Source organism: Lissotriton helveticus, chromosome 6, assembly GCF_964261635.1.
Source record: "Lissotriton helveticus chromosome 6, aLisHel1.1, whole genome shotgun sequence".
Taxonomy (NCBI): domain Eukaryota; kingdom Metazoa; phylum Chordata; class Amphibia; order Caudata; family Salamandridae; genus Lissotriton; species Lissotriton helveticus.
This window is the reverse complement of record NC_136067.1, coordinates 618,352,271-618,364,730: the sequence shown is the minus strand read 5'-3', so window position 1 is coordinate 618,364,730 and position 12,460 is coordinate 618,352,271. Positions and strand designations below refer to the sequence as shown.

The 12,460-nt window shown below is 42.0% G+C and overlaps 1 protein-coding gene across 1 annotated transcript in view; it reads left to right on the top strand.

The window, feature by feature from the left end:
* The window catches only part of IMPG1 (interphotoreceptor matrix proteoglycan 1), a 1,759,499-nt gene that overhangs the window by 612,006 nt on the left and 1,135,033 nt on the right, over positions 1-12,460 (top strand). The gene's annotated exons all lie outside the window — the stretch shown is intronic.

Genomic DNA, 12,460 nt, shown 5'->3' with positions numbered 1-12,460 from the left:
TCAATCTCACCTCTTCATTATGTCTGAAAGCAACCAACATTTCAAACCCTTTGGGAAGGTTGTTTCTAAGGGCTTCCACTTATGTTCAGCACCAATGTATTTCTCGGGAGGTAAGAGAGAACAGTAGAGATGGCTTTGGATGGAATATTTTAAAGTTGTGTCACACCTAACTCAAAATCTTGTTCACTTTATAGAATGCACACCTTCAGGGCTGGCTTTAGCACTGGTGACGCCCTGTGCAACAATGTTTGTTGGCACCCCGCACAGATTCCCTCATTACCACCCTTTAATAGTACCCCCTCAAGTCTCCATAACCACTCTCTCTCAGATATATTTAATTAGTTATATAGTGCCACCTATACCAGTGTAGGGCGTTAGGGCACTTAACATCACACACACACACACACACACACACACACACATACATTACACATAGACAATCAATCACATGTGTATAAATCTATGTAGAGGAAATGTCACATAAGCTAAAAGACTACAAAGTGAGTCACATGTCATCCATACTGGTAGACAATATAGTTTAAGAGTGCTAGGTCTGGAGAGGCACAGACTCAGAATTTAAAACATAACCCCAGGGATGGAGGTTACATTTAATAATTAGGATTTTTTACCGAAATTAACCCGTTTTGAAACATTGGCAATAATGAAAGACGCAGGAAAACATCATAATGCTCTAATCTATACCTTGACCGTTTGCATGCAGCTCTTGAATGACAGTTATTAGCTCACTGTTCCATGTTAGGATTTTAACATCTACACTGGTAGTAACCAAAGAATCTCTCTGACAAAAGCACTGACTTATTTATCTGAACTTTGTGATTGGCATGGTACACATTCTTTGCAGCAGGCACATTAACACTCTGTGCTACAATAAAATGAGATAAAACTTCCAAAAGACAAAAGTCCTTCTCTCTCCAGGAAGAACATGAATCACCGGAGTTACCCTGACATTTTTATTCTTGTATGAAAATTGCAGGAGGCCAGCAAATGCGGCCACGGATGCTTTTTAAACCATAAAATCCTTCCAAACACGGAGCCCCCTCGAAGAGTCAGCACCCGGTGCAGTGGCACCGGTTGCACCGCCCTAGAGCCAGCCCTGCACACCTTCTCACCTTAAACCCTTTGCTAGTCTGTTTGTTTGTTTGTGAGCTTTCAGACAGATGCGGTAGGAACTAGGGTAGCATTACTTCAATTTGACTTTAAAATTTTCTTTGTTTACGACTCCAGTCATCATTCAGAGCACAAGAAGTAAACGCTTTAGTGCTGTAAATCCTTTTCAATAGTTTTCTGTCCTACTTGCAAACTTCAATTCAATTTTCATGAGTTAATGATGAACTATTTGTGAAATTTTAAATGACAACAGCTAAACAAATAATGATGATCTTGATAGACGCTTATTCTCATTAGAAGATCTCATCCAACCAGGTAGACAGAAGAACAGCTTCTACACAGTAACAGTCACTGACCCTATGACCTACTTACATTCTAGGCTGTGATACATCAGAACTATAGAAATAGGAGAGAGATAGGCAAGACTACTACAATTACAACAATGTTATCATAGAGATGAGGATATCACACTATTTCACAAATCTTCATTTTGAACTTCTGATTCTACTTCTTCAGATGTAGTACTTTGTATACTTTAGCCAAGTTCAGTGGACTACTAAGGTGCAAGGTAATTCTGCAGTCCCGTTTCTAAAGCTGAATCTCACTACTTCTGTAGGTCTAGCAGCAGCACTCTTTCCAGACCTTTATGAATAGGTGTTTCCAAAGTCTTCCATTTACATTAAACTTTAATTTCTTTCTCAGGATATGAGAAGATAGTAAAGTTATCTCTAGATGGAATATTTTGGAGCGGCCTGACGAACCCACTCTAACTGTGCTGACTTTGTTGAATACACAGTTTCACATCACATTATTGCGCAGATCGCAAGAAGTTAAAACCTTGCAACTGTTCACAGATTAAATACTTTTTAAAACTTTTTAGGCCTATGTTCACGCTTCAGTTTGTATGATTTCATGAGTAACTAATGGAGTATTTTACATACGTATTCCAGGAATAATCTTGTTTATACTTGTTGACATGTAGTATTTGTATGCCTTAATAATGTTCAGTGGCGAGTAAGCTGTAAAGTGACTTTCTAAAGTAGACATTTACCTCTTCGGTACGCCTAGCAGCAACCCACATTTCAGCCACTGAACGGTGTTTCCAAATGCTTCCATGTGGGTTGAGCCCCAATTCATTTTTCAGGATACAAGTAAAAGAAATAAAGATCTGTGAAGATCTCAAATTTGGGAGCAGCCTCATTCTTGACTCCAAAGCATGCTGACTTTCAAGAATGGGTCGTTTACTAAAATAACTCCTAGGCTGGTGTGTACTGCTTGAGTATGACTTTTCAGACAGATGTGTTAGGAAACACGGTGATTTACTTGAGTTAGAGGTTGTTTTTCTCTCTGACATCTACGCAACGCAACATAAAGTCCATAGCAAGTTAAGGTTTTACAGCTGTTTAATGGTTAAATGACTCTAAGTACTTTTCAGGCCAACTTTCAGGCTTAATTTTCCATGTTTTTCATGGTTATAAACCAACTATTCCACATACTTTTCCCCTATTAAACTAACTATTTCTACTTCTTAAGATATGTTAATTCTATACCACAGGCATTTTTTCTGGATAACTTTTGACTCGTTCTGACAGGTGTTTTCAAAGAGTTCTACAAGGGATGAGCTCCAATTTCGTTCTCAGGATGAAAGAGAAGAAAGTAAACATGTCTTGAATGAAAGATTAGCACCCAACTCCTAACCATGCTGATTTTCTAGAATATACAGTTTTCCACACTATGGCCTACGCTGAGGTGTACTGTTTAATTGTGACGTTTCAGACGCATTTGATAGGAAGTACGGGTGAGATACTTCGGTTTGAGTTTGGATTTTCCTTTGTCACCAACTGAAGTCATCATGCGGACCACAAGACATTAGAAATCTGCAGCTGGTTACAAATTGAACTGTACTTTCAGTCACAATTTCAGGCTTCCTTTTTTATGTTTTCATAGGTCACTAACAGAGCAATTCCATGTACTTTTTCCCAGGTTGAATTTCGATTTCTACTTGTTGTGATGTAGTGTTCGTATATCTCAGTCACGTTAAATGGACAAGTAAGGCGCAAAGTGCCTTTTTATTCCTCTTTCACAAGTTGAATCTCACTCCTTTGGTATGTCTAGCAGTAAACCTCTTAAAACACTTTTTCGAGAGTGTTTTCAAAGGTTTCCACAAGGGTGGAGGTCCAATTTTTTTCTGAGAATGCAAGAGAGGAAAGTAAAGATTTCTAAAGATCGCAAATCTGGGAGCTGCCTCAACACCTTCGAAGTCTCCACTGGCTTCCCGTGGAGAAAAGGGTCACTTTCATAATCCTCACTCATGCCTACAAATGCTTGCACAACAATGGACCCAAATACCTCAACGACAGAATCAACTTCCACGTACCCAAAAGAAACCTCCAATCTTCCAACCTCGCACAGGCCAAAACTTTGCGCATCCACAGAGCCAGAGTAGGCGGGAGATCCGTCTCTCGCATTGCAGCCAAGACCTTGAACGAGTTACCGGCAGACATCAGACGCACTCCCTCCCTGAACACCTTCAGGTAGACCCTCATGACCTGGCTCTTCAGCTAAACAGATCTGCCCCCCCCCCCAGTACCTGGAGACCATCACGGGTGAGTAGCGCGCATAAAATTCCCTGATTGATTGATTGATTGATTGATACTTGACTCAAAGTATGCAGCCTTCCTAGAATGGATAGCTTTCTACCTTAAGGCCTAGGCTGGTGTGTACAGTTGATTATGACTTCTCAAAGGAATGTATGAAGAATCAGCGTTGAGTTGTTTGCGTTTGAGGTTGTATTTCTCTTTGTCCTCTATTCAAGTCACTCATGCAGGCAGTAACAAATGAAGGCTCTACAACTGTCTATAGATTAAATTATTTTGAACACTTTTCGGACCTAATTTCAGACTTCATGTTCCATGTTTTCACTAATGGAGTATTCCACATCATTTTCCCCAGGCAAACTACTGTTTTTGCTTCTTCAGAAATGCTACTTCTATAACACAGCTATGTTCAGTGTACGGCTAAGGTGCGAAGTGAGTTTTCAGTACAGTTTCTAACGAGAAATCGCACTACATCATTAGGGCTAGCAACAGTCCACTTTTAGGATAGTTTGTGAAGGGTTTTTTCAAAGGGCTCCACTTGGGTTGAGCTCCAATTTCCACCTCAAGATGTGAGAGAGGAAAGCATATTATCTTTACATATGGAAATTTTAACCTTCCTCATACCGAATTCCAGACCATGCTGACTTCCTATAATGCTGTTAACCACAGTTTCCATAGGAAGGCATTTTGTTTCACTAAGAATTTTGTCGCCATTTGATACAATAAACTTTTCCAAAAAGTTCATCCAACTCAGTTCCTTCCTAGAAAGGTTTGGGGTAATCCATCAAGCGGAGGCCAAGAAAAAGGGGGTCTCATGTTAATTTCCATACGAAACTACTGTTGCAGCGTCAGAAATATGATGGCTGAATGGAACAAAATTACAACAAATTGGCAAAAAAATGTAGAACTTTAATCAGCAAGCGCTCTGATTTGGTATAAATCCATTCAGCCATTTTCGAGACATATGCTTTTAAAGTGGTGCTCAGGGTGGTCATGCAGGGATTAAAAAAATAGGCATATCTAGATGGTTGGTGTCCAAATATGCTCTAATTAGCCACTTTAAAGGTGACTAGTTAACCCTGATTGGCTGGCCATAACATGTACAATATGTTGAGCAGCCATTACACTACTCAGGGGTATTGTCCCTGTGTCATAGAAATGCATTAAAACCAAATATAAAGTGGGCAGGGTGAGCACACCCTGACCCCCAGTGAAATTTTGGGAGGCCAAATGACAGCTCTTAGTTGTCTTGATTGACATGGACAACGTGCTGTGACAGTAGTTGTAGGACTCAGGCCATGGTCCTTATTGAACTGCATTTAAATTAATACCAAATTTTAGGGTCTCGAATAGGAGCACATATAAAGCACAGTAACATATTTTTGTCACAATATAAATCACTTTTTGGTGGTGTTATACTCATTTTAGAAATTCTGGTGAGTTTCCAGGTAATCTTACAGTGTGAAACATCCCCCGCGATATTTGGCATACCATGTTTGAGAGAAAACTGTTTATTGTCATGATTTTCTCACACAGGTTATGGAAGGTGCCCCAGAAGCTAAAATGAGAACACAATTTCTTCCTGAGACGCGAGAGGATAAAGTTTGATATTCTGAACAAATATTGTGCTTCCAAAAGCAGCAGCCTCCTGTCAGTTGATTCTCCGGTACTCTGCTGCAGCTTCCCACAGGGTTCTAATGAACAACTAGAGCACCAACATGCTGTATTTATGATTTTGATGGAATCAAAGATGAAAGCCTTAAATCATTGCCTTCAGAATTGAATGAAATGAGAGAGTTCTACTTGTCATAGAAATTATTTTTAGTGCTTAACAAGCCTAAAATGAGAACACATTTTCTATGAGCTTTCAAACAGCTTGCTCATCAATGTCAGTAAAACACTCTGACATGCAGACTAACGCATGTACTTTCAACATCAGCAGCATTCTGTCATGTAACTCCCCAGTGCTCTACTTCAGCTTCCCACAGTGTTCTAAAGAACAACTAGAGCAACAGAGCAATACCATTCTGTATGTATGACAAACGTGTAGCACATCTGAAGCTATCTTGATGAAGTCAACGCTGTAAAACTTAAAGTATTCCCTTAAGAAAATAACACAATGGGGGGGGCGGGTCTTTTTGTCTTAGAAATTATGGTTAGTTCTTTAGAAAGTTAACATTAGGACACAGTTTTATGAGTTCTCAAATATCTCCCAGGAACATATTCTGAAATGCATTGAGAAATGTGTACTTCTAACACTAGCAGCAGTCTGTCAAGTCCCTATTAATCAATTGCAGAGTCGCCACAGAGCCCAAATGAATAACTAGAGCACAGACATGTTTTATTTAAAACAAAAGTGCAGCACTCTTGAATGCTATTTTGTAAGCATAGGAGTTTATACATTTAAAGGATTTTCTGAAGAGCAGGCTGAAGTAAACTAACACTGAAATGTTAATGAAGGCATGAAACCAGAGGGTTAAAAATGTGACTGAAGCAATTTTTTAGTAATATGAGGCATTATATATTTTCTAAGGGGTTACAAATAATTAAAGAGCGTGATATTTGCATAAGGACAACATCCCCTTTCCACATGTGTTTACTCTTTACTCAGCCTACCCTTCTAAGTCTGCTTAACAGCCCACTCATTTTAAAATAGCAACATATTGTTAGGCAGATATGAATATAGCATACCTTATGGCCAGATGTTAAGAGCAAAAAGAAACTGCTCTGAAATTGAGGACCTTGAACAGGAAATTGAAAAATGAGTGATCTATTCCGGGAAAGGGGTTACCCGACAGAAGTGATTGAAACAGCGATATCCAGAATGAATCTAAAAGAGAAAACAGATCTCCTGGTCCCAGCAACTGACAAAACAGAAGAGATGAAAGATGAAACGGGAGAGACAAAGTGCGCAAAACGCTTAATTATGGATTTCAACAATCAAAGTGATGATCTTAGAAGGACACTAAAGAAGAACTGGAAGATTCTACTACGAGATGAAACTTTGAAAGAGAACTTAACATCGTCTCCAAGCATTACCTATAGGAAAACGTCCTCTTTACGGGACATCCTTACTCAGAGTCATCTAGAAATCAGACAACCAATGAAGATCTCATGGCTAACCACACCTGGATTTTGGAAGTGCTCCAAATGCAAGGCCTGTGAACATGGTCTCAACATCACAGAATACAAATTGCAGAATGGGAGGTCCGAAAAAATTGCAGACCATATCACGTGCGAGTCAAAAAATGTAGTCTATAGACTATTGTGCCCCTGTTGGAAGTCCTACATAGGGAGCACCATAAACAAATTGAAGCTGAGGATACTCCAACACCTACGTGCGATTAAGAACAAGGACCCCAATTACCCTATGGCAAAACATTTTGATGAATTCCATCAAAGCAATTGCAGCCTACTGAAATATTCAGGGATAAAGATCAGCAAACCATCGCAGAGAGGGGGAGATCGCACAATGCTCCTACGAAAACTAGAGTCCAGAATGATCCTGGGGATGGGGACGGAGTACCCGCATGGACACAATCAAGATGCTGAATTATTTGTACATCTGCAAATAGACTATGAAAGCGATGAATCCAGGCAAGCCTCTGAACTCCAATATCAATTGACTTTATGTATATAGGTGTAAATATCATGAATAATAGTGGCATGGCTGGCCCTCCAGACTTGAGTGAAAATAAAACATGGGCAGCAGTAAGATAATCTGATAAGGAAAATTGGAATTATCATCATGTTATGGGAAACAACAACTATGAATTTATATAATTTGAATGAAAAATTGAGTTGCTCTTAAACAGAAATTTATTGAATTATACTTTTTGAAATATGGATAAAGTACTTCACATTTACGAAGAAATGGTATAATGAGAATGAAAACGAATCATATAATGTACAAAGGACATCTGTTGCAACACAAAACAGTAAATATTGTATATAGTCGTTAAAAAATGAAAACCACGAGTGGACAAATTAATTTTGAAAGAGAAATGGAAGAATAAGACTCGATAATTAATTTGATTTTGTAAATCACGAGTACTTTACCGTGATTGAAACAGACTTTATCAGAGACAATTGCATGCTGCGCGTAATGAAATTAATTTAATTCAATTTAATTGATCTTCACATATACTTTACTGTGACGTTTAAGTTTCTTCACTCAAGAAAATGGAGACCACCTTTTGGCCATAATTTGTGAATAAGGTTGACAGTCTAGAGGACTAGTAGAAATGGAAAAGGGTACTCTCACAATACACTTTAAAAATGGTCTAGACAACAGGGACTCTATGGTCCAGTGGAAGGCTAGCAGTAGTCGAAACGCGTAGGCCGTCCTAATATTGCACGTAATTTTGCACATGGTGTGTATAAAATGAAACTTTCATAAAAGAAACCTACCTGCTGTATTGCCGTGACTCCCGCCAGGAGGGTACTAGGAGGCGAGAAGATTCAAAGGGATATATATATATATATATATATATATATATATATATATATATATATATATATATATATGCAAGCATTTGATGATTCATATATATATATATCTATCTATCTATATATATATATATATATATATATTACCTACTGGCGGTCGCCAGTAGGTATATATAGTTAGGATTTTTTCTCTATGGGATTTTTGAAAATTCTATGTCTAATAACTTTGGCGTTTGTGGACGGAATTGGCTGAAATTTTCAGGAAAATGGCACATTTTGTTTCTGAGCAGCCCTTAAAAATTTGGGGGGGGGGGTTCGTCAAGGGGGGGCCGAGAAAAAAGGGGGGTCCCAAAACGTGTTTTTAACATTGAGTTTTCCATAGGGCGGTTGGCCTCACTTTTAGCCCGAACGGCTGAATGGATTTGCACGAAACTTGGCAAAATTGTAGGGACTGGTAGCCCGATGTGCCTTTGCTAGGTCTCAATATATGTGCTCCAGTGGATTTTGAGAAATTAAGGTTCAAAAAAAGATATATATCTGTAACAGCGGACCGGGCAGCGCTCCGGTTCGCGGACTTTTCGCGGTACGGAGCTTTGTGAAGCGAAGCTGATTGGTTCTCCGGCGTCTGTGAACATTCCAAACAGTCCGTAGCGGCCGCCATCTTGTCTCTCGGTAGGATCGAGAGACAAGAGGAGGCCAAAGCGAAGGGGCAAATGACCATAAGGGGGCATAGTAGATCCTCGCTGACCCCCTAGGTTTGATGTGGAGGTTTTAAAAGGGCCCCGCGGGGCAAAAAAAAAAAATAATAATAATAATCGAACGGCTGAATGGATTTGCACGAAACTTGGTAAAATATTAGGGACTGGTAGCCCGATGTGCCTTTGCTAGGTCTCAATATATGTGCTCCAGTGGATTTTGAGAAATTAACGTTCAAAAAAAGATATATATCTGTAACAGCGCTCCGCTTCGCGTAACGGAGGTTTGCGAAGCTGATTGGTTCTCCGGCGTCTGTAAACATTGCAAACAGTCCGTAGCGGCCGCCATCTTGTCTCTCGGTAGGATTGAGAGACAAGAGGAGGCCAAAGCGAAGGGGCAAATGACCATAAGGGGGCATAGTAGATCCTCCTTGACCTCTTAGGTTTGATGTGGAGGTTTTAAAAGGGCCCAGCGGGGCAAAAAAAAAAATAATAATAATAATCGAACGGCTGAATGGATTTGCACGAAACTTGGCAAAATTGTAGGGACTGGTAGCTCGATGTGCCTTTGCTAGGTCTCAATATATGTGCTTCAGTGGATTTTGAGAAATTAACGTTCAAAAACAAGATATATATCTGTAACAGCGCTCCGCTTCGCGGAGATAAAATTATATCTGTATTACCTAGCTTTTGCTAACACCAGTTAGCGACGGCTAGTAGGAGATAGCGACCATCTTGGGCCCCACTTTGCATGTGAGTGATATTTATCACTAATGACATGCAAAGTGGGCATGCCAAGATGTTAGCGACTGGAAACAGTCGCTAACATCGCTATCTCCTATTATCAACTTTTGGAAATATTCGCGATAAGCGCGAATATCTCCAAAAGCTAGCACCTGCCCTGAGCAGTTCTTAGCCATGTTATCCAATGGGAGGTGGATAACATGGCTAAGAGCATTAGCTCGGTAATGCATGAATATCGCTGAGTTTTCAGCGATATTAATGCATTGCGGTCGTTTTTTATCGTATTTGCGATAAACCTTGATAATAGCAAGGTTTATCTGCGATAATTTCTGACGATGTTTAGCAGTAAAAAAATCGTTGCTAAGCATCGTTAGGGATAAATATCGCTTAACTTTGGTAATATGCCCCAACGTCTGTTAACGTTCGATTCGAAGGAAATCAGGAAGTGTTGAAAAACATTGTCTGCGCCATCTTGTCTTTTTTCAAATGCCACACTTTTGTCGTGCACGGCAGTCATTTTAGATGCCTTGACCAGACCCACTCTGTGCACGCTGTCGATCCTTAGCATGGCTCCCCACCCTCGCAAGCATCTCCCCCAGGCAGTGGTCACCCCCGCTCTCTGTCTTATGCATGGGTAATAAATCTCCCCCCATCTGCGCTGCTCTTCCCTGAGAATCACACCCTGTGCCCGCCCGACACCTCCCTTTCGCCCTATTCACTACCGCACCCTCTGACACTCCTTTTCCTCTGTGTCCGATTGTCCAGGCCGGTCCTAGGGTATCAGCTAGCCCTGCAGATGTAGTTTATGGCCCCAGCTGTAAAGAATCACCCCTCTTCAAAGGAGTTATAGTAGATCAAGGCCCACACTCGATGAGATTCGTCACAGCAGACGCGTTCCTATTATCTGAAAACCATCCTGTATTGTGATTGGGGAGGGGACCGAGCCTGAAGCGGAAGATTCCAGGGATGACTCTTTGTACATCAAAGTTTTTACAATTATGTGTCACATTAAAAATATATAGCACTCCGACAAAGTAGTAAGATTATAAAACTTTAATAACTTATAAATATATACAAGAAAACAAAAACAGTAATAACATATAAACATTTTTAGGGAAAAACAACGAAGTAGCGGTCGGTTGTGCGAATAGTCCCAACGCAGCACAACGTCCAGATTTCTGGCGTGGGGCGTCGCGGGGGGTGGGTCATCAGTAGCAAACTGTTGTGCGAATAGTTCCAAGGCAGCAGAACGATGGCACCAAGGTGATGTCCAGTAAGTTGCCGCACTGGTTTTGGTATCCTACAATGCTGCTCCGAATAACGGCGTGGGGCGCCCCGGGGGAGGCGGCGTGAACGGGCCTCTCCAGGTGGAGTCTCATCTGTTGTAGTGGGGTGCCCCTTTACCGTTTCAGTTGCCATTCCGTCCGTTTTTGGTCCACTGTGTCAAAAGCCGCAATTCAGCTGAGTTGCGCCCACTCTTGCGGTGCAGCGATAGGCGGCTGTCACAGGACTCTCAAAATGGCGGCAGGCTGTTTCCTTTTTGGGCCTGGTCCACTGAAATGGCCCTGGGACACCTTGGAAATCGGACCCTTGTCTGCTAGGTCTTGGACCCCATTCTCGAAAGCGTCCCCTCCGCCTTGAGGATTCATCAAAAGTTTTGGGGGCCCCCGACTCCTGTAGGCTTCTGGTGGGGAGCGGCTGCCATGATTGCTCACGGAATGACCACGACGGAGCTACGAGATGGTGGTGCTCTCATGCTGACGCCAGCTTCAGTCTGAAACATCCAGAAACAAGGTGGGGCTTTCATCGTTTGGGAAAAAAAAAAAGTTTTCATCCAATGAAAAGTGTTGTTTTTAGGTCATATGATCAAGCCTTCCATCATTAGGAAACCAAAAGTAAAATGAACCAATGAAAAGTTTTATAAACAAGTCACATGACCTGTTATGCGGCATAGGGTATAAAATGCGGAGAAAATACGTTGGCACGTGAGGCGGCGTCAGTAGCGGACCGATGTGCGAATAGGCCGAAGGCAACACAACGCGCCAAGATCCGGATGGCACCGAGGTGGTGTCCAGCAAGTTGCAGCACTGGTGTGGCCATCCCACAATGCTGAAAGTCGGCGTGGGGCGCCCCGTTGGCCTGTGAGTTTGCGTCAGTAGCGGACCGATGTGCGAATAGGCCGAAGGCAGCACAACGCGCCAAGATCCGGATGGCACCGAGGTGGTGTCTAGTAAGTTGCCGCACTGGTGTGGCCATCCTACAATGTTGAAAGTCGGCGTGGGGCGCCCCGTTGGCCTGTGAGATGGCGTCAGTAGCGGACCGATGTGCGAATGGGGCCAAAGGCAGCGCAACAATATTTTCGGAATAGAAGACACCACAAGGCGCTGAGATGCCAAGATCCGGATGGCACCGAGGTGGTGTCTAGCAAGTTGTGGCACTGGTGTGGCCATCCTACAATGGTAAAAGTCGGCGTGGGGCGCCCTGTTGGCCTGTGAGATGGTGTCAGTAGCGGACTGATGTGCGAATGGGGCCAAAGGCAGCGCAACAATATTTTCTGACTGACACCACAAGGCGCTGAGATGCCAAGATCCGGATGGCACCGAGGTGATGTCTAGCAAGTTGCTGTACTGGTGTGGCCATCCTACAATGGTAAAAGTCGGCGTGGGGCGCCCTGTTGGCCTGTGAGATGGTGTCAGTTGCGGACCGATGTGCGAATGGGGCCAAAGGCAGCGTAACAATATTTTCTGTATGGAAGATACCACTAGGCGTTGAGATGCCAAGATCCGGATGGCACCGAGGTGATGTCTAGCAAGTTGCTGTACTGGTGTGGTCATCCTACAATGCTGA